Here is a 19,277-nt window from a genome sequence, read left to right on the forward strand (position 1 = left end):
AGGGTACTAGTTAGTAGTGTATAACCAGTGATTGTCCTTCTTCAAGTTTTTTAAAGATCAGGAACAGACCCACCTCATGCATGTAGCTTCTCTAGGTACCCAGAGAAGAAGCATGCTCCATATTATTCTCTTTCTCAGCAAGGCTGGGGGAAACTCCTTCCTGAAGTAGGTCTGGGTTTGTGCATGGCTGGAGCAAACAGGATTCACTGTCCTATAAATGAAAGTTTAGATACATTGACATTGATTTCAGGGGAATAATTTTCAACTCCTGGCTTGTGTGACAATCCTTTGGTTAAAAGGCCAGAGAGGAAGAGTGAACAAGGGGAAAGCAACTTTTAAAGGAGATTTGGAGCTAAAATGGAAAAGCCAGACAAGTGTTGGCGAAGATGTGGAGCTATTAGAACTGTCCTCCGCTGCTGGCGGAAATGTAAACTGGTCCAGCCACTTGGGCAAACGGTCTGGAAGCTTCTCGAAATGAGACACATGGGGTTACTATGTGACCCAGCAATTCCATTCCAGGCACCTACCCACAAGAAATGAAAACGTGTGCTCACATGAAAACATTTCTGGGATTGTCTGTAGCAGCATTATTCCTCGTGGTTAATAAGTGGCAACAACCCCATGTCCATCAACTCATGAATGGATAAACAGAAGTGGTACATCAGTACAATGGAATATTACTCATTCAACAAAAAAAGGAAGTACCAGTGTATGCTACAACTTGGATGATTTGATTTATGTCAAATGTCCCAAATAAGCAAATCCATAGAGACGGAAAGTAGGTTAGAGGTTTCTTTTTTTTTTAAATTTAATTAATTAATTTATTTTTATTTATTTGAGAGAGAGAATGAGAGAGAGAGAGAGAGCATGAGAGGGGGGAGGGTCAGAGGGAGAAGCAGACTCCCTGCCGAGCAGGGAGCCCGATGCGGGACTCGATCCCGGGACTCCAGGATCATGACCTGAGCCGAAGGCAGTCGCTTAACCAACTGAGCCACCCAGGCACCCAGGTTAGAGGTTTCTAGGGACTCAGGGGACAGGAGATGGGGAGTGACTGCTGATGGGTGTGGGCTTTTCCTTTGGGGCCAATGAAAGCATTTTGGATTTATATAGCGGTGATGGTTGCACAGTTCTACGTCGTCTGAAAACGACTGAAATGTACACTTTAAAAGGCTGAATTTTGTGGTAGGTAAATCATATCTCAATAAAGCTGTTGAGAGGGGAAGCGAGTGAGCGAGAAATCTCAAATCCAGGATGTGGAAAGTAATAGAATTTGCTGTAAAGGAACAGAAGAAATCAAAGATGGCTTGCTTGATGAGAATTCTAGAGTGTAGGGAAAAACCATCGGAGGTCAAGGGGGAAGAAAGTTTACAGATTGAATCACTGGGGAGAATTTGTTTATGGGAGGAGAAAAAGAAAGAAATTCCACAGAGCCAGGAGGGACTGAACTGAACAGCCACATCCCTGTAAGATCCCTGTGTATAGTTTGATTTTCTTTGCAGCCTGGGAGCTCCCCATGCATATTATACAGCATTCTGGTTCTGAATGGACCCTGCAAGACATGTTCAGGAGGGGCTGATTGAGAAGTACTACATGCTTGCTATCTCTGTAGGGGGCAGAGGAGCCGAGTCAGTCAACCAAGAGCGGCTCAACTTTCCCTTCAATGTCCCTCCCATCTCACTGGCAGTCAGAATTCCAGGCCCTCCTCCATCCTCTCTGCCCAACTCCTGGGAATTCTGCAGTTACATTTCTCCCAATCCAGTTTGTTTCCAGTGAATTCTTGACCCTCATAGGTCCGTCCCCAGTAGCCACCACCTGCTCTCCATGTGGCTTCACCCCCAACAGGGCACGTCTCTTGCCCTGCATTGCCCAAGGAAGCACAAGAATGCTGGCGTAACTGACGTTTACAGTTTGGTAGAAATAGAGGGGGATGACGGCCGAGCAGAGGAAAAGGACAAGCTTAAAATGGAGGAGGGGCCACCACAGTGCCAAGTTTCCTTGGCCAGTCCTGCTTCACAGACCTTCCCACCAGCCAGCCCTTCGGGTCCTCGTGGCTCCACGCACGATGGCTGTTTTGCCAGAGAACTATCTGCTCCCTCTCCCTTCTTCTCCCCTCTTCCAGACTCTGCCAGCACTCCAGAGGAAAGGCCCAAGCTTCTTTCCTTTGGAGCTTCCAAGGAGCCTTCACACATTTCTGTAACAGTAATATATGGAGTCATTTAACCCACTTTTCCTCCGGTCCTCTTCTACCCAGCCAGGGGACAGGCCGTGCCTGGTTTGGGCAGGGGGCAGGGGGAGGGAAGGTGGGAGAGGCAGCTGCTTTCCGAACAGACCCTTGTTTTCCAGGGCAATTCTGACTGTGGGAGCTGGTTCAAGCACCACTTTCCAGCCATTGACCCCAGTCCCTGTCCTCAGACATGCAGGAGCCGGACACATGCACCCGGGCAGCTGACTGTGGGCTAAGCATGGCCCATTTCTGTCACAGAGGATGGGCCCTCCCAGTGACCCGGATGACGACAGAAAGCCTTGCCTTGGTATGTTCATTTCCTAGGGCTACCATAACAAATGGCCACAAACTGGCTGGCTCAAAAACAACAAAGCTGTATTCTCTCACAGCTCTAGAGGCTAGAAGTTCAAAATCAAGGCGTCCCACAGGGCCATGTGTCCTCCGAAGGCTCCAGAGGAGAATCCTTCCTTACCTCCTCCAGCCTCCGCTGGCTCCAGGCATTTCTTGGCTTGTGGTGGCCTCTCTCCAGTTCCTGTTTCCCTGCCTTCATAGGTGTGACACATTCTTTCTCTTCCTCTCTGCGTGTCTCTGTGTCTCAAGTCTTCCTCCCCTTTCCTTCATAAGGACACAGTCATTGGACTTAGGGCCCACCCTTGAGATCCATAACTTAATTAAATCTGCAAAGACCTGGGACACCTGGGTGGCTCAGTCGGTTGGGCATCTGCCTTTGGCTCAGATCGTGATCCCAGGGTCCTGGGATCGAGGCCCACATTGGGCTCCCCGCTCAGCGGGGAGTCTGCTTCTCCCTCTCCCTCTGCTGTTCCCCCTGCTTGTGCACGTGCTCTCTCTCTCTCTCTCTCTCTGTCAAATAAATAAAATCTTTTAAAAAAATAAATCTGCAAAGACCTTATTTCCAAATAAAGTCATGTTAATAGGTACCAGGACTTAGGACATGCACATATCTTTTGAGGGGATTCAATTCAACCTACTACACTTGGCCTGGGGCTACTCTAAAATTCTGGCTTGTCAGCTTTGCGGCTTTCACCATGCTAGAGAGGAAGGTCAAAGAGAAAGTAAGGGGGCAGGGTTGCAGACCCCAGGGTCAGGGCAGTGGAAAAACAATGAACAGCAGAAGGCAGGAAAGCCTTCTGTCAGGAGTCCCTCGCTCCCACCCTGCCCTATGTCTCACCCCTTCCCTCTTTGCAGTATCCCAGACTCTTATGTTCTGGATGAAGACAGAATGAGCATCTCTTTGCTAAAACATCCAGTGGAGCTGGCTAGGCCCAGGAGCTTGGCCACCCCGTCCTGGAAACAGACATCTGTCTGTGCCTCGTCTCCTGAGCCCCTGAACCTCAACCCTCACTGCGCTGGGAAGAATCCGGCACCTTGACCCCGAACAGCCCTTCTATTATTCAGCAGCAGGTGTGCGCAGGGATGGAGTAGGTCGAAGTTATAAACCAGAAGCTTGGGGTGTTTGAGGTGTTTTCCCAATACCTGTTTCCAGGTCCACAGCACTGAGCATATACCCGATTCCAAGCTAAAGGGTCGGCTCAGGAGACTGACTCCCTGGGCTCGAATGCCAGCACCATCTTCTTGCCTCTGTGCAATCTCGGGCAGGAGGCGGTGGGGGTGCTTATCCTCTCTGAGCCTCAGTTCCCCCATTTGTAAAATGGGGGTGGCAAAGGTACCCGCCTCACCCAGCTGCAAGGCTTCACGAGGCGACGCATGTGAAACACAGTGCCTGGCCCAGGGTAGGCGCTCAGTGAGCACCCATTGCGCTCATGAAAGGAAACCCAATCAAATCGGTGGTGATTTACAAAAATAATAAAAGACCCCTGCTGCCTTGGTCAAGGAGGCACTCCCAGAGGCAAACTTTAAGAGTTTGAGAAGAGGTCGGAATCTTGCATCACGCCAGTTCTGCGGCCCACAGAAGTGTCGCCAGGCACCAGGCCCCCTCTCCTCAGTTTTCAGGAGCACATTCCTCTCCCGTCTGAGGGCTGGCATTCCAGCCCAGAGGTAAACAGAGTGGACACGGAGGAGGACATTGCTCTCCCCCAGGCCTGGCCCCAGCCCAGCTGGGGTGAGCATTTCCGTTCCAGAGTTCCAAGAGGTGACAGTCCCGAGAGATAATTAAAAACCAGCTGGCAGTGGCTACCGAGAAAAAGGCGCTGAGCTTCCTGAGTGTGGAGCCAACAGGGCATCCCAGGTTATTAATTAAGCACACTCACATCTGCACGGTGTCGAGGACAGTTGTCAAGTTGGTAGCTGTCAGCTTTGAATGGTGTTTGTGCATCTCCATGACTTGTTGGCAACGCGGGTCAGAGAGGCTCTCCGGAGTCAATTTTCTGGGGTCCGGAGGAGGGGTTGACAAACAACTTGCATTTCACCTGGTTCTACCCTGCAACTCCAGAGAGATTCCAGAAAGTCTTGGTTTCACTGGTTTTTCACCTGAGCCTGTGACACGGGTCATATGCTCACTCCCGCTTCCATCCCTGGACAAATCGAGGGGCAGAGAAACAAAGCATGAGGCACAGTGCGGCAGGGATCCAGAGGTCCAGCACCTCCCAGACGTGTGCAACAGTGTGTGGTCAGCCCGGCACACCTCTCCACGCACCAGGCTCTGTGACCAGGTGGAAGCGTGACTTAGGGGTGGGCCAGAGGTCAGGAATGAGGATGTGATTTACTTCCACCCCTGGGGCCCTCCGGGGACGAGGCTGCTGCAGGGGGAGTAGCTGGCCATGCTGGCCTGCACCAGGGTCAGACGATGACCAGCATGGTGCCTGGATCTGCTCAAGGTGAGATTTCCCTTCTCGTCTGCCTTTTAAATGCCAGTTACTGCCCCTAAGAAGGGGTATTTCATAGATTGGCCCACTACAGTGGACCCTGCTTAGCACCCTGTTCTAGGCATGGACTAACCCTCTCTCCTCTGCCCCTACTCCCACCCACATAGAACAGAAGCTGCCATGTTTGCACAGTGTGGCACTGTCCCAGTGGTGACATCGGTCCAGATATAGAACTTGACCTCAGACAGGGATCATACTGAGAGAGGATTTATTTTCTTTCCAGATGTTCCTATAACAGGTAAAACTTGGAAGCTGTGGGCAGTTGTCCTTGGCCATGAAGATTGGGAGCAGAGAAAGCAAAGTGAGAATAAAGCCAAATCATCCTGAACTGTAAGCCCAGCTCCACTACTTACTGGCTGTGTGTCTTTGGGCAAATTACTTAGCCTCTCTGAGCCTGATCAGAATACTGATGCCTACCATATGGGATTGCTGCAAGGCTTAAATGAGAATGTACATCAGGAGCCAAACACCGAAAGGCGATCAGTAAATGGTGATCCTCCTTGCCTCTTCCTTCCTTAGCTTCCAAGATGGGGCGAGATCTGGGCAGACAGGGTGATGGGGTCCTAATCCACTGTCTACACACAAGAAAGGAGTTGAATAGAGCCCAAATGTAGGCCTTGCTAGCGCTCGAGAACATATTTATGGAAAGGTTTTGATGTGATTGAGTTGCAAAAGCACTTATCCAGGGCCACGGAGGTGGGTATGATGAGGGTTATACTCTCACAGTGGCTCCATGTGACATACAAATTCCAGTAAGCAGGGCCGGGGCCAGGCGCAGGACTGTGGGAAGGGACAATGCTTCCCCCATCGATGAGGACCCCTTTGGACAGGGTCATGGAAAACGTGTCACCCTGCTTCTGCTGGAGTGGGTTGTGCTGTTCCTCAGTGGGCTGTTGGTACAGTTTGCCTGTAATCCCCAGAGGAGAACGGCTGTCTCTCAGCTCCTCTGATGCCCTGCAAGAGAAGTTACTAGAATGTGCTAAGAAGAGAAGTCATGTAAAGGCCCATAAACAGAGATAGCAGTGCCATCATGCTTGGAGGAGAGATCTGGGGGCAGCAGTTAGCTGTGTGAGCGAAGGTGGTAGCAGCCTATGGGTCGGGACAGGCTCGTAGACTTTTTTTTTTAAGATTTATTTATTTATTTTAAGGGGGGGTGCAGAGAGAGAGAGAGAGAGAGAGAGAGAGGGAGTCTTAAGCAGACTCTGCGCTGAGCACAGAGCCAGACACAGGGCTTGATCTCACGACCCTGAGATCACGACCGGGGCAGAAACCAAGAGTCAGACGCCCAACTGACTGCGCCAACCAGGCGTCCCTCGTAGATTCTATTGAATTAATGACAGGCAGTATATAGTTTGTTCCTATCACGGGTTAGGTCTGGCACCACATGTTTTATTTGAACAGTCTTATTTAATCCTCAAATAACCCTATGAAGCAGGTACTATTTATATAGAAACTTCACAGATGAGAAAACTAATGCTTAGTTTGGTAGAGAGCCCTGTTCAAGGTCACATTGCTGCAAAGTCATGGGGCTAGGACCCTAACTAACCCAGGTCTCTAGGAGTCCAGGTTCCCTGAGTCACCATTTCTGCACTGCTTCCAATATTGAAGCTGAAAGGTCCTTGGGAATCTGCCCTCAGGGATTCCATAGGTGGTGTGTATCACCTGGGAGCTTGCTGGCTTAAAGCCTCACCAGACCCACCGAGTTAGAATCTGCATTTCAACCTGAGCCCCTGGGGTTTGGTCTGCACCTCCCAGTTTGAGAAGCCTGGCTCTGGATGAGATCATCATTTCTCACGTGGTTTTCTCCACTCACTAATGCTCCATGATGTTAACAGGAATGAAAAAGTTTCATGGTCAAAGGAGTTTAGGAAAAAGTGAGTTGAACAAAGTCAAACTGGCCTCTTTGTTATTGGTTCTCTTGGCGCCTTTAACAGGTTCATGTGTGTATAATGATGTGCTAATTGGGAAGTAGAGTTTACAGTATTCCTCAAACTTATTTGGCCTTTGAGATTTTTTTTTTTTTTTTTTTTTGGAGAGGCAGCTTGAAAAACTAGTGTACCAACTAATTCACTTTGGGAATGAATGATTTAGACCAACTGCCTTCTAGCTCAGCTGTGTAAATGAGGTAAGGAGACGCTGTTGATTTGCCCGAGGTGGCAGTCAACTGGTGGCTGGGCTGGGCCCGGGGTCAGGCTTGCAGACTCTGGGTGCCCTGCTATTTCCAAGGTCCTGGGCTGGGAGGGCCACAGGTGAAACTCCAGCCATGATCCATTTGCCTCCTCAGCTCTTTTTCCCAGTCATGAGGCAGTCACCATGCTCTCTGATCAAGCATGACAGGAGGAGGATGGAGTCAAACAGGCTAACGTGTGTTCAGACCCCTCTCGAGAGGCAAAACCACAGGCCTGAGATCACAGAGCTGACAAGGTGTGAAGCGAAGGAGGGAATGCAGGTGTGTCTGGCTCCAGCACTCGGGGCTCCCTCCCTCTCTGGAGGCGGAGCTCCTACACCAGGCAGAGCTGAATCCAGAGATTTTTCGAAGGGTGAATCCTGAAGAAGGAGCCCGGCCGTGCCCCCAGACAAACCTTGGAAAACTCAACCACAGGGTCACAAAAAACAGTGAGTCACAACCCAAGCCTCGGGAGAAAAAAAGGGCAGTGTGTGGAGGTGAGGGGGTGACCGGGAGGGCTTTTCTGGGGGGCAGACATCGAGGAGCTGCCTGCCACCAGGGAGAAGAGCTCAGATGCTAAGGGTCTCTTAGCATCTTGGATGCTAAGCTCTTGGATCTTGAAGAGGCGACTCCTCCAGCTTCTGCTAAAGGCTGGGTGGCCGGGCAGGGCAAGCCCATTTCCTTGTTACAAAGCAAGCCCTGTGTCTGGGCATGAGGGTAGAGGTCCCCCGAGGATGAGTAAGGTCACAGAAGCAATCCCCCGAGCAGCCAAAGAATGGGTTCATCTCCCTCGGGGACTTCTGCCTGCCTTCCCTCTGGACCTTCTCCTACTTTCTCTTCATTGGGACATTCAAGACTCTTCAGTGTGATCCTTTGAACTCAGACCTTATAGTTACAGAGAGAAAGGAGACAATGGGGTTCATTCCGTTGAGCTGCAGCGCCGGGCCTGCCGGTGGCGCTTGGCCCCATATCATCCCATTCTCCTGAAAAGTCCTGTGAGGCAAGCACTATTTTCCTTCTCATTTTACAGGTTAGGAAACGAGTCAGAGAGAAGTTAACAGTCTGCCTGAGGTCTCTAAGAGAGAGACATGAACCCACAGCTTTCGGACTCTAACACTGTCTTAGGCAGGAGCATTTTGAGTCTGGGGAACCAGACCCAGGGGGAGAAAAAAAAGTGGGGGTAAGCAATACCCATACACCCGTGAAGGGCAGTCCAGCTCTGGCCCTGCCTCACTGGGGCCCCAAGGACCCAGAGCACCACAGCAGAACCACAGAAGGCGAGATACTCAGACCCCATCCTGCACGGGGGACATCTGAGTCCCCGGGTGGAGCCCAGGCATCTGTTTGTTAAAGACTCTCAGGTGTTTCCAGTGCATGGTCAAAGTTGAGCACCAACCTCCTTGCTTTACAGATGGGGACACTGAGTCCGGGGAGGTGAAACAGCTTTCCCATGGCCGTGCAGCCCATCACATCAGTGAGGACCCCAAGCAAGGTCTTCTCAGTCTCCATCAGCCAGGACTGGCTTTCCCGCCCCCTCTCCCGCCGGCTAGCTGCGTAACCCTGAGTGAGTCATTTAACCTCATGATGACAGACTTAGACGTATTTCAGCGCCTTAGATGGCATGGGTGTTCAAGGAACTCGAGTGTTCTCCCGCCCCAGCCCCATTTCTACTATAGAACAATGGACAAGGAAATTGGTGAGCAAAGTTGGGGTCGAGAATCTGACCATCCTTGAGCCTTGAGGACAGGGCAGGACTTGGGGTGCCGTGGAGGTGTGTTGCCTGCCCCCGAGGAGTCCTGGGGAAGGACCCAGGGGTCAGACCCATCAGCAGTGAGGGAGAAGGAGGAGGCGGCGGGATGAGCTGGCTGCTTCTGGACTGGAATGGCCACCCAGAGCCGGCTCCTCCTACCAGGAACTGCAGGTGGCACTACCAGGTGGACAGAGGTGGTTTGTCTTCGAGAACCCCTGGCAAGGTGCTCTCCAGCTGGGGACAGCTGAAAGGCAACTTAAAACACGTGCTTCTCCTCCTGCACGTGCCTTTGCTGTATAAATAATTGGTTGACTAAAACCCTAGTATAAATATCCTAAACTGTTAACAGTGTTTATTTCCAGCACAGGGGACTGATGGGAGGGAGGGGGCTTTCACTTTCTTGGTCATCTGTTTCTCTGCGCTACCTTTGTTATAATAAATAGTGAAGTTTTAAATGGTGGTATGAGTATCCCCCGCTTTTCGAAAGTTCACGTTACGCCACTTCACTTTTACGAAAGAGCTGTGGTTGTACCCGTTTTTCCTAACCGAAAGAACTTCGAAGAGGGTCTTTGCTTTTACGAAATGGTAATGGGTTCTTTGCTTTCCTGCCAGCATGGCTTACAAAGGTTTTATAAGAAGGCTCTACTTTCAGATAGCGGGGGAAATCTGTATCAGTATTTGCAGGACACTGGTTACCCACACTTTCAAATGGGTTTTTGGGGAACAACAGTCCTTTGGAGGAAGATTTTTTAAATTATTGCAACCTAGGCGCAATTTAGTGCCCTTTCCCTTATCCTAGCTGTTTTAAAGGACAGCTTCCTTAGCCCTGGGGGACCCTCAACTCTCTCAGGGGAAGGAAGCATTTCAGACCGAGTCAGCTTCTGTCCCTACTATTGCTCTGCCATCGAGAGCACCCCTTGCCTTTCCACCCCACACCTGGTGCTCTGTCAGCTACAGTCACATTGGAGACCCTCACCTGTCACCTCTCGTGCCTCAACAGCAAGAAGACACCTGCCTCCAGGGTGTAGGATTAATCACCCCTTTACCAAGTGATAACTCTCTGTGCAGGAGGGGGAAGAAGGAAGAGGCTTTAAAAATATGATTGTGCTAGAGAAACGTTATTGTTCTGTACCCCAAAGTAGCCCCAAGCCTGGCTGTCCCCAGGGGTGATGTTGTGAGGAGACAGCAACAGGGAACTCTTCAAAACAGCAACTTCCTGAAAAGCAAAGTGAAGGTGGCCTTGGTGCGCAGGATTCAAGCCTCTGGGGTGGTCTCCCAGCTTCTCGGTGGTGTTCACCCTGGTCCTGCTGCTTTGCCCAACCAGACACAGCCACGCATGGGAATGCTTAGCAGAATGCTGTGGGATCACATCACGTTAGTTTAGGGGCTGTTGTGGGGGCATCGGGCCAGCTGTCCATGTCAGGAGCATACACCCCGGGTGCCAGAAGGCATGAGTCGGCCTGGGTCACTTGTGAGCATGAGTCTAGTGCTCGAAGTACACACTTTCCACACAACATGGTCCCTAAATATAAGCCAGCCACCTTGGTGAACACTCAGCCAAAGTCCCATCTGCTCCCATGCTGATGGAAACACCGGCTGGTAAAACTAAATGAGAGACAGTTTGAGAGTCTCCGACGTGGTGCCTTCAGAAAGAGGCATCAAGGGCCTTTTGGCCACGCACAGTCTCTCCTTGTGCACCGATTTTAGAGAGGAACCCTGTCTAAAATGCAACTCCCTGCAAGTTGTAGGATCCCCAGCTCCTGCTTCATTTGCTGCCAACGTTCCTTTGTTCTCTTTTCTCTTTCTACCCAGCTCCAGACCCTCATCCCCAAGTTCTGACCCGAGCCCAGGCCTTTGCCTGCGATGGAGAGCCAAGTGCTCCATCACAGGGGACCCCTGGAGTATCTGGGTTGGGTGAGAGGCCACCAGAATTTGGGGGGTTTCTTCTAATCCCGTAATGGCCAAAAGGAGTAGAGAGCCTGGTATTTCATGGAAAAGGCATCACTTGTCTCATGGAACTCGGCTGGAAGGAGTCCTGCTCGTGGGTGCTAGCTGCTTCAGTCACAGGAATCTGAACTATGAAGACACTGGCCCGGGGACAAGGCCCTAGGCTGGAAGACAGATGAAGTATTTCTCTGGAAGGGAATCTTGGCCTCATGCAGGCCTGGGGAGTGCCAGGGCTTAGCTCCTGAGCGAGGAGGGCCGGTGCTGACAGCTGGGAGTTGGGGCTCTGAGGCCGCTCGCTGGGCGGGAGCCAGGGGTCCTAGCACAGGAGGGGCGCTTCGGGTGGTGCAGGGTGGCGTGGGGGCTCCGGACTCTGCAGACACCAACCGGCCGGCCCCGCTGAGGGCTCCCGAGGTGTCAGAGCCATTTCGTCTGCACCTGCCACATGCAGCAGCTCAGGCCGAGTGCTTCTGGAGTGTGGAGAGAGGGCAGAGGGAGAGGAGCTGACTTCCTCCCAGGCAGCCCAACACTGTGCCTGCGCCCCTGAGTCGTCCCGGGGCTGCTGGTTGAAAGCACACACTTGGGGGCCGCAGGCGGAGGTTCCCATCCCCCTCCCGCGGGGAACCAGCTGAGCGCTAGGACCAGCCGATGCACTTCTCCGGGCCTCGGTCTTCTCACCTGTCACGTAGGATACTAATACCGTGCTCACAAGGTTGTTGCAAGGCTATGAGAAAAAAGGGACAAAAGGCACAAACGTGTGTCCTAGAGGGTGGCCTGCGGTGGTAGCCTGAGCCACACGGTGGCAGGGCAGGGAAGGACAGGTGGGCGTCCCAGACAGTGAAAAGGATCTTGGCATCCTCAACAACGTCTTCTGCTTGTTTTGTTTCTAATAAAGGGCTTGAGGAAAGGAGAGGAGCTCCCTATAAGGAGAAGAAGGGTCTAGAACACAGGGTGGTGGTGGAGGGGAGAAGGTCAGAATGAACAGGTGTCTCTCCTCCTGGGTGGCCATGAGATCTGCCCATATACTTTTGATGGCCCACATTTCAGGTAAAGACTCCTATTAACTAAAATAAACTATTTATACAGTGAAGGGATTAGATGGGCTGAACTCCGATTCCAAGAACAACCCAGTGTCACTAGATCCCCTGACGCTGAGAAACCACCTGTACATGCACGAGTGTGCCCACTCCCATGTGTGAACAGTGGCTCACACACATTTTCTTCCTGGAGCTCAAGGAAGGAGCTGGTGTTTGTGGGAAGCCATGGGCTTCTGCTCTAGCCTTGGGCACCTCTTGGCTGCTACCCTTAGGTTGAGAGAAGGACTGAGGCCCAGGGCCACTCTCTGGTCTGGGCTCTGCATCATTCCAGTGGTAAGGTGGAGAGTGGGACCATGGAGGATGCAGCCGAGAGGAGGAGGATGGGGACCCACCCTGAGGCAAGTCAGGAGGCATGGGTGTGGGGATCTGGCTTTTCACAGACTCAGAGGCACCCAAGAGAGAGCAAAATACCAGGCTCAGCCTGGGAAGAACCTGGAAGACCAGCCAGTGCCCGGGTCACGCCTGCATGGTTGGGCATTCTGTTTGGGGGGAGTTCAGAGCTTATATCTCAATCTTCCCCCCAATGTTTCTCACACTCCCCATTTCTCAGCAAGATGGAGGAGGCCGTCTCCTGAAATCTGAGTGTGATGTGAGTACCCCCCCAGTGCAGCAAATTCCAGAGGAGGGCAGGTTTTTCAGCCTGGGAGTGGAGAAGATTCTTCTTTGCCTCATGCGCCCCACACCTTGTCTCCATCCTGTGCCTTCTCAAGCTGATGCCAGGCTGGATCAGGATGCCCAGGCCTCTCTAAGCATCACCCTCATGCCCCAGCAACCATACCGCCAGGCAGACCCAGACAGAGGCTTCAGCACAGGAGTTACTTAACAGACCCACTGTGGGGACAGAGAAAGAGATTAATTCTGGCTTGGGGAAGCAAGCGAAGCTTTGTGAAGGAAGGAAGAGATGGACTTGGCCTGAGAGATGTGTGGAGGGTTGATGGAAGGCTGAGGGAACATTGTGGACAAAGCCTGGCAGGCAGGAACAAATGAAGGCCAAATTACATTTTGATAGATTCCTCAAATGGCTCCCTGACTTAGCGCCAGTCCCTTCCTTGTATGGGGTTGAAGGAACATGGGTTTTGGAATCCGAAAGATGTGGCCACATACTACCCATTGTGACCTTAGGTAAATCACTCAACCCCTCTGAGCTTCAGTGGTCTCAACTGTAAAATGCGGATGGCCCCACCTACATTGGCCATCTCACAGGGTTGTCTGAGCGTCAAGGACATCATCACGTCACGTAAAGCAACTGGCCAGTGCCGACTTTGCTCACAGTAGGGAGTAAGAACTATGTCTCCCGCTGTTCCTTTTCCTTCCCTCCTTCCCTCCTTCCCTCCTTCTTTCCTTCCTTCCTTCCTTCCTTCCTTCCTTCCTTCCTTCCTTCCTTCCTTCCTTCCTCCCTTCCGTCTCCACCTCACCTTCCCTAGAATGCCAAGAAGCTGCTCTGCCCCCACCCAGTGCCATTTTCAGGAGACTGGTGGATAACCAAGATCTCCCAGTTCCACAGAAGCAAGCAGCACAAGGATGAAAACGGACCCTGGCCCCGGGGGGCGGTGGGCTCAAAAGCACTGGTGATTTCTCCCAATAAAAGGAGGTGGGTCTTCAGCGGGGAGCTCAGGACAGCTGGGAACTAACAGGGAGAGGGTAGGGCCAGAGAGGAGAGAGGGGGCCAAGTTGTTTTTCAATCACAGTTCCAGCTCCAGCCAAATAACATCTTTAAATGCTATTGACATGACAAAACCAAACTTCTTGGCTTAGGCTTGAATTTTTTCTGTTCTTTTTTTAAACCCCAAATTGAAAAATGTATCTCCTTAGAACTCTGCCTGTCAGCCAGGGCCTTTCTGCCCGTGAGGGTCTAGTTTGGAGCTAGTCTGGTTTGCCAAGGTCAAGGAGTCTTTACCTGGGTTCTAGCAATGCACACTTGGGGGAGGGAACTGAGCTCTGCAGAAGGGCCAGGCTTGGAGGCTTTCTCCTGCCGGAAGGTGAGCCTCCTAGGTACCGTTTCCAGTCTCTCTCTCAAACTCCTGTTCCCCTTCACACTCCGTGTGTGAGCACATGCCGTGTGCCTGCTGTCGGGCCAGGTTCTTAATGAGGAAGCCTTTTCACATCTGCCTACAATTATCTCAGTTCTTCAGGTTTTAAAATACTTCTACCTAAAATAACCAGGTCATCAAGGTTCAAGTGGGTGGTCCATCTTGCTCGAATGACCCATGTCATGACTTCCATTTCCCCACCCCTTCGTGGGTCTAAGACATAACATTAATAGAATCCAGGTCAAAGAGCACAGATATGAAATAAGCTGTGTAAACATAGAGGTCTCCGGCACAGTCTCTCCACAAGTGACATGTTTAGTCATTTACTCAACAACTATTTTCAAGCAATAAATATTTATTTTGCCAGATACTGTGCTAGGTGTTAGGGATACAATGATGACGAAGCAAACATGGTCCTTGTCCAGATGGATTGTATATTTTGGAAAGGGGAAAAGATAAAAATAAGTAAATGAACAAATATGATGATTGGAAACAATAGTAAAGGTCGTAATGAGTCAAAACTTTTTCTATGCTTATTGTAAGCGATTTTGGGTGATTGTTCACAAAATCAACTAACACCTGTGTGTGAAGTCAGACACCTGGGATGGTATCTGGTTACCCACATAATCATGCCCTTGGCCCTTTCCCAGGTCACAGGCTCTCCCCAGGGCTATATTAAATTAACAGATTTGCAGAGCAAACCATTGATCAGGCAGGAGCAGCCCTGAGCCTATGGCCTCTACTAGCTGAGTGACCTTGAACAAGTCACTTTAGAAGCTTTTCTCTAATCAATAAAATGGGCAACATTACCTACCCAACCAAGCCATGGCGATCTTGGGAGGACCAAGGGGACAGTAGGGGACACTGCTCTACAAAGCTCTGGGTAAAAGAAATGGTGTTGATGAAGGAGATCCACAAGGAAATTTAGTAAATCTGAGCGGGGAGGGGAGGGGAGGAAGGGAGAGAATTTCACTGTCGTTGTCATATTAACCCCCAAACAGCCCTGTGAGACAGTGTCATCCTTGTTTACAGAGGAGGAAACTGAGGCACAGAGACGTTCAGGAAGCTATATGACTGACCCATGGGGAGTTGGGGATGGATCTGCCCACCTCCAAAGCTCAACTCTTCACAAAGCCAAGGCTAAACTGATAGAAGAAAGATGCCCAACTCCCTTCCTTTCAAACTTGACACTTTAAACTCCAAATCGGGCCTGCCCAGAAAATGCCACAGCTGATTGATTCCCTTTAAAGAAAGAATGCAACAAATCCACACAACCTCAGGGAATCAATTTGATTGACCAACCCTCTCTGCATAGATGAAAAAAAAAACAAAGTTCTGTAAAGTTGAGGCCATCTGCCCAAAGCCACATAACTGACTAGTGACACCATCGGAGAAAAGAAAAAAGGAAGTATAGGTTGTTTAAATGTTTTTCAAACTGCGGGTGCTCCTCACCAGTCATTACATTCATTAGTGGGTCATAACCAGTCGTTTTAAAAAGTGAAATAGGACAGGCTAGAACATAAGAATGCTTTGTATCTAGTAAAGGGAAGTAACGCTTCACGGTTCTTTTTCAATTCTGTGTGTGTGTATAGAGCCTGGGGTAAAATGACCATGGGTCATAGTCAAAACCCTTCGAATGCCACCAGCCTGGGGAGTGAGCGGAGGAGGAAGAGACTGGTGAGATTGACAGGAAGTTTGAGCAAAATCCAAAATTTACTCCTCTGATTCAAGCAAAACAGCTCTAAAATAACCACCAGGCCTATTTTTAGCACGTGCCCAAATTACCTTCCCCTTGATCTCTGGCATCCACCAGGAGGGCTCCCCCACGGCTCACTGCCCCTGAGGCCCTGGAACCACCACACAAGGAAAAGGCCAGGGGCCAGGCTTTTCTGTAAACCCAGTGGGTGTCACCTTTTCTTGCTTCCTCTGCCTGCCTGGGAAGTAGAGCAGGTCCTCGGAAACAGGGAACAGCATCCTTCCCAACAGGACTTGGCAGAGGGGACCACATACTGCTCTCTGAGTCAGGCCACCAGTGCCGAGTGGGAACCAGGCTCTGGCCCCACTTGGTCACCCAGGGACACCTTAACCCTTCAGGGAATGGGAGCAGATGCAGTTGAAGGCCCGGAGGGAGGGTTCAGGAGATCTTTCCAACCTTCCACAGCCTCAGGGCCCGATTCCTGCACCTGAGTCCACCTAGCACCCAAAGCTTGGGGTGGGGAATAGATGGTATTTCAAGGATTCCTCCTTCTGGGCATGCTTAGGTGCATCTGTGTGTGTGTGTGTGTGTGCACGTGCAATTGGGCAAGAATGTGGGTGCAGGAGAAACTAGAATCCTCTGTAAATCTATGAGGGGACCCCAGGAATCTCATCCCTGGACCATGATAGGGTTAGCAAGGGCCCTGCCATCAGTGAGCAGAGGCACCAGCCTCTACCTTTCGATATGTGTGGGGATCAGGGCGCATATGGTATGAGGAGTGGGGAATGGAATGAGGATAAAACTAGCCATGACACCAAGGAAAACTTTCTTTTTTTTTTTTTTAAAGATTTTTTTTTTTTATTTATTTGACAGAGAGATAGCGAGAGCAGGAACACAAGCAGGGGGAGTGGGAGAGGGAGAAGCAGGCTTCCCGCCGAGCAGGGAGCCTGATGTGGGACTCGAACCCAGGACCCTGGGATCATGACCTGAGCCGAAGGCAGACGCTTAACGACTGAGCCACCCAGGCGCCCCAAGGAAAACTTTCAAGCCCCAGTGCAGATTATAACTAAAGAGCCAACCAAGTGAGGACTGAAAAAGTAAAAATTTGACTGAGTTGTGTAAAAGAACACTCCAGTCAATGTTAGGAAGTGTTCAACATTTAGGTCTCATTTCCATAATCTCCAAGGTCGAGACTTGGTGAGAAGGGGCCTGGGCCCCAGTTTCGATAATGATTATGCTCGGCATTCCATTGTATGTAAGTCTGACTTCGTCGTAGGTTTGTTGGATTATGGTAAGCTCTGCTCGTAAGGTGAGCGACCTTCCTCGAGTGTTGCTCCTGACACAAAGCTGAGGTGCTCACAACTTAAAATGGCCCTGAGGGAATGTGGGAGAGCCTGAGAACCAGTGCCAGTCACTGCCCAGAGAACAGCCTCCTTGGGAGGGAAGTGTGTGGTCAGGGAAAGGGGCCAGTGAGAGGTGAAGCCAAGGGCCTGAGTGTCCTGACTCCCAGCCCCTAATCTGCGAGGCTGGGCTGTTCGCAGTCTCCCTCTCTGCCCCCTTAGACTCTGTTGGGAAGGACTCCCAGGAAAAAGAGATCCCCAGGAGAGAGGCTCGGGGCGGGGGGGCGCTCTGCAGCTGAAGACACACAAGGATCTATCTTATCTAATCCCAGAGCCTCTCCTTAAAAACAGTGTGACCTCAACCTCAAGTCACTTAACCTTTCCAAACTTGATTTTCCTCATCTCTAAAAAGGAGAGAGTAACCCCTGTCTACTGGGCTGTGAGGAGTAAATGAGGACAGTGAGCAAAAGCTCCTGGCAGAGTAAACACAACACTGGGGCTTGTCCTCTGCACGAGGTTGGCGGTGATTTAGAGCCGACCCTCAGGACAGGGAGGCCCAACTGCTTGTCCCCCCGAGTCCTCAATGTTCCCAGTGGTCTCCTGGCAGCCGGCACTCCTACCTCGGTGAAGTCTAAGACTTCTCTTCTTGCCCCACAGCCTGGGGGGAGCTCGCAGGCCCCAGCAGGCAGAGACTTGCTGCCATGACTCCAAAGCAGTTGTGGCTTGGAAAGAATCCCTGGCATGTGTCATGTCGTCCCCCACAAGGCATGATCCATGGCGTGTTGGAGAACTGCTTTGTTCTGGGGCCAAGAGGTCAGTTTGTAGGAGGGCCACCCGTAAGGCTCTATGCTGGGCAGTGCCCCTCTCCCCTCATGCCCCCCCCTCCTGTCCTGGGTGACATCTGCTCTAAATCACCCAGCCAGCCAGCAAGAGAGGTGGCTCAGACCCAATGAGCTGTGGCTGTGGGGCCAGGGCGTGCTTTCCTCACCTGGGTGACCAGTCTCGACAGGAGCTGGATGGGAAAAGGTGGTGGGAAACATTCAAGAACCAAGTTTTCTCACCTCGGTCACTCAACTGTGTTGAGACCTTATGCGAGGCACGTCCTTTCCTTGGGCCCCAGTCTCCTTACCGGTGAAATGCAGGCAGTGGACAACCCCATCTCTATGGGCCCTTCTAGCTTTACGATTTTCAGGCTCTAAAGTCCTGGTTTTCTCACCAGGCCCACCGTGTGCTGTGGACAGGAGGCCCAGTTCAGCATGTTGAAGCAGATGGGTTGGGGTGCAGGATGGGGAAGGGGAGAAAGAAGGCAAGAAGCGAACACAGAGGGTCGGCCCCCCGCCCCCCAGAAGACTGGTGTGTACAATGTCATTTTCTCTTTCTGTGATTGGAGTTCTTTTCCGTCTCAAGCCCCCCTTCTGGCTGATGCAGAAAAACTAGCAGAGCTGTTTCCAGGTAAATTGGTCACTGGAGTCATGTTCTCAATCATTTCAGGATTTGCGTTCTCACTCCTCCCTGAAGCTGATGCTGAGTGCAGACTCTGCTACATCTGTGCAGACAGGGAGGCAACATCACGGCTCAATCTGTTCCAAGTCCGAGTGAGATGTAATGTGTCTCTGTCTGGTCATCAAATATACCCACCCCCGAGCCTGTGTACAGGCCTCGTCTGGACCCTGGCTGGCTGCTGTAAGCTGCTCCAGCCTCTCTGTACCACGCCCTCCTGCAGAGGCCCCTTTCAGGCCCGCGGCTTCCCTGTGGCCATGCTCTCTAAGCTCATTCCTGCTCCCCCTGCAAGAGCCACGGGAAACCTGTGTGTGCAGGGGGTGGGGAGTGGGAGGAGGCATGGGTGGGGTTGCAGGTGCTCTCTGCCTAGGCATGCCACACTGCTCCTTCTACTCTGGGTCTCTGGAACACACCTTGGGGGCCGAGGGGACCCCCCGAGGCTTGCCTTCCTCCCTGGACTTCCCAGAGGCACAAGTACTCACCATGCTTGACCTCCATCCTTAGAGGGGCGTCTGCCATTTCCACCACCCTGGGCCCTGGGAGGAGACAGGGCCCCATAAAGCCCTGGGGGTGCATCTCCCTTTTTAAACTCTCTTCTTCTTCTCCAGGTTAGAGGGTATCAATCTGGAGGTGGGGTAGGAGGTAGAGAGGAGTGTCCAAAACAGAAGTGTACATGTTTTATATCT

At 51.4% G+C, this 19,277-nt stretch overlaps 1 long non-coding RNA gene across 7 annotated transcripts in view; it reads right to left on the bottom strand.

The window, feature by feature from the left end:
* Positions 1-16,381: 16,381 nt before the first annotated feature.
* Positions 16,382-19,277, bottom strand: part of LOC123850444 (uncharacterized) — a 43,330-nt gene continuing 40,434 nt past the window's right edge. For 3 of the 7 annotated variants that reach the window (XR_010405501.1, XR_010405500.1, XR_010405499.1), the window contains 2 exons: positions 19,074-19,215; positions 16,384-18,637 (listed from right to left, as the gene is read on the bottom strand). This is a non-coding gene — a long non-coding RNA (uncharacterized LOC123850444). Of the gene's footprint in view, positions 18,638-19,073; positions 19,216-19,277 lie in introns of all 7 variants that reach the window. The other 4 variants (XR_010405497.1, XR_010405498.1, XR_010405502.1 and 1 more) reach the window with 4 other exon arrangements.

Source organism: Mirounga angustirostris, unplaced genomic scaffold (assembly GCF_029215605.1).
Source record: "Mirounga angustirostris isolate CCGP_5_RB_7025 unplaced genomic scaffold, mMirAng1.0.hap1 SCAF_10, whole genome shotgun sequence".
Classification (NCBI taxonomy): Eukaryota; Metazoa; Chordata; class Mammalia; order Carnivora; family Phocidae; genus Mirounga; species Mirounga angustirostris.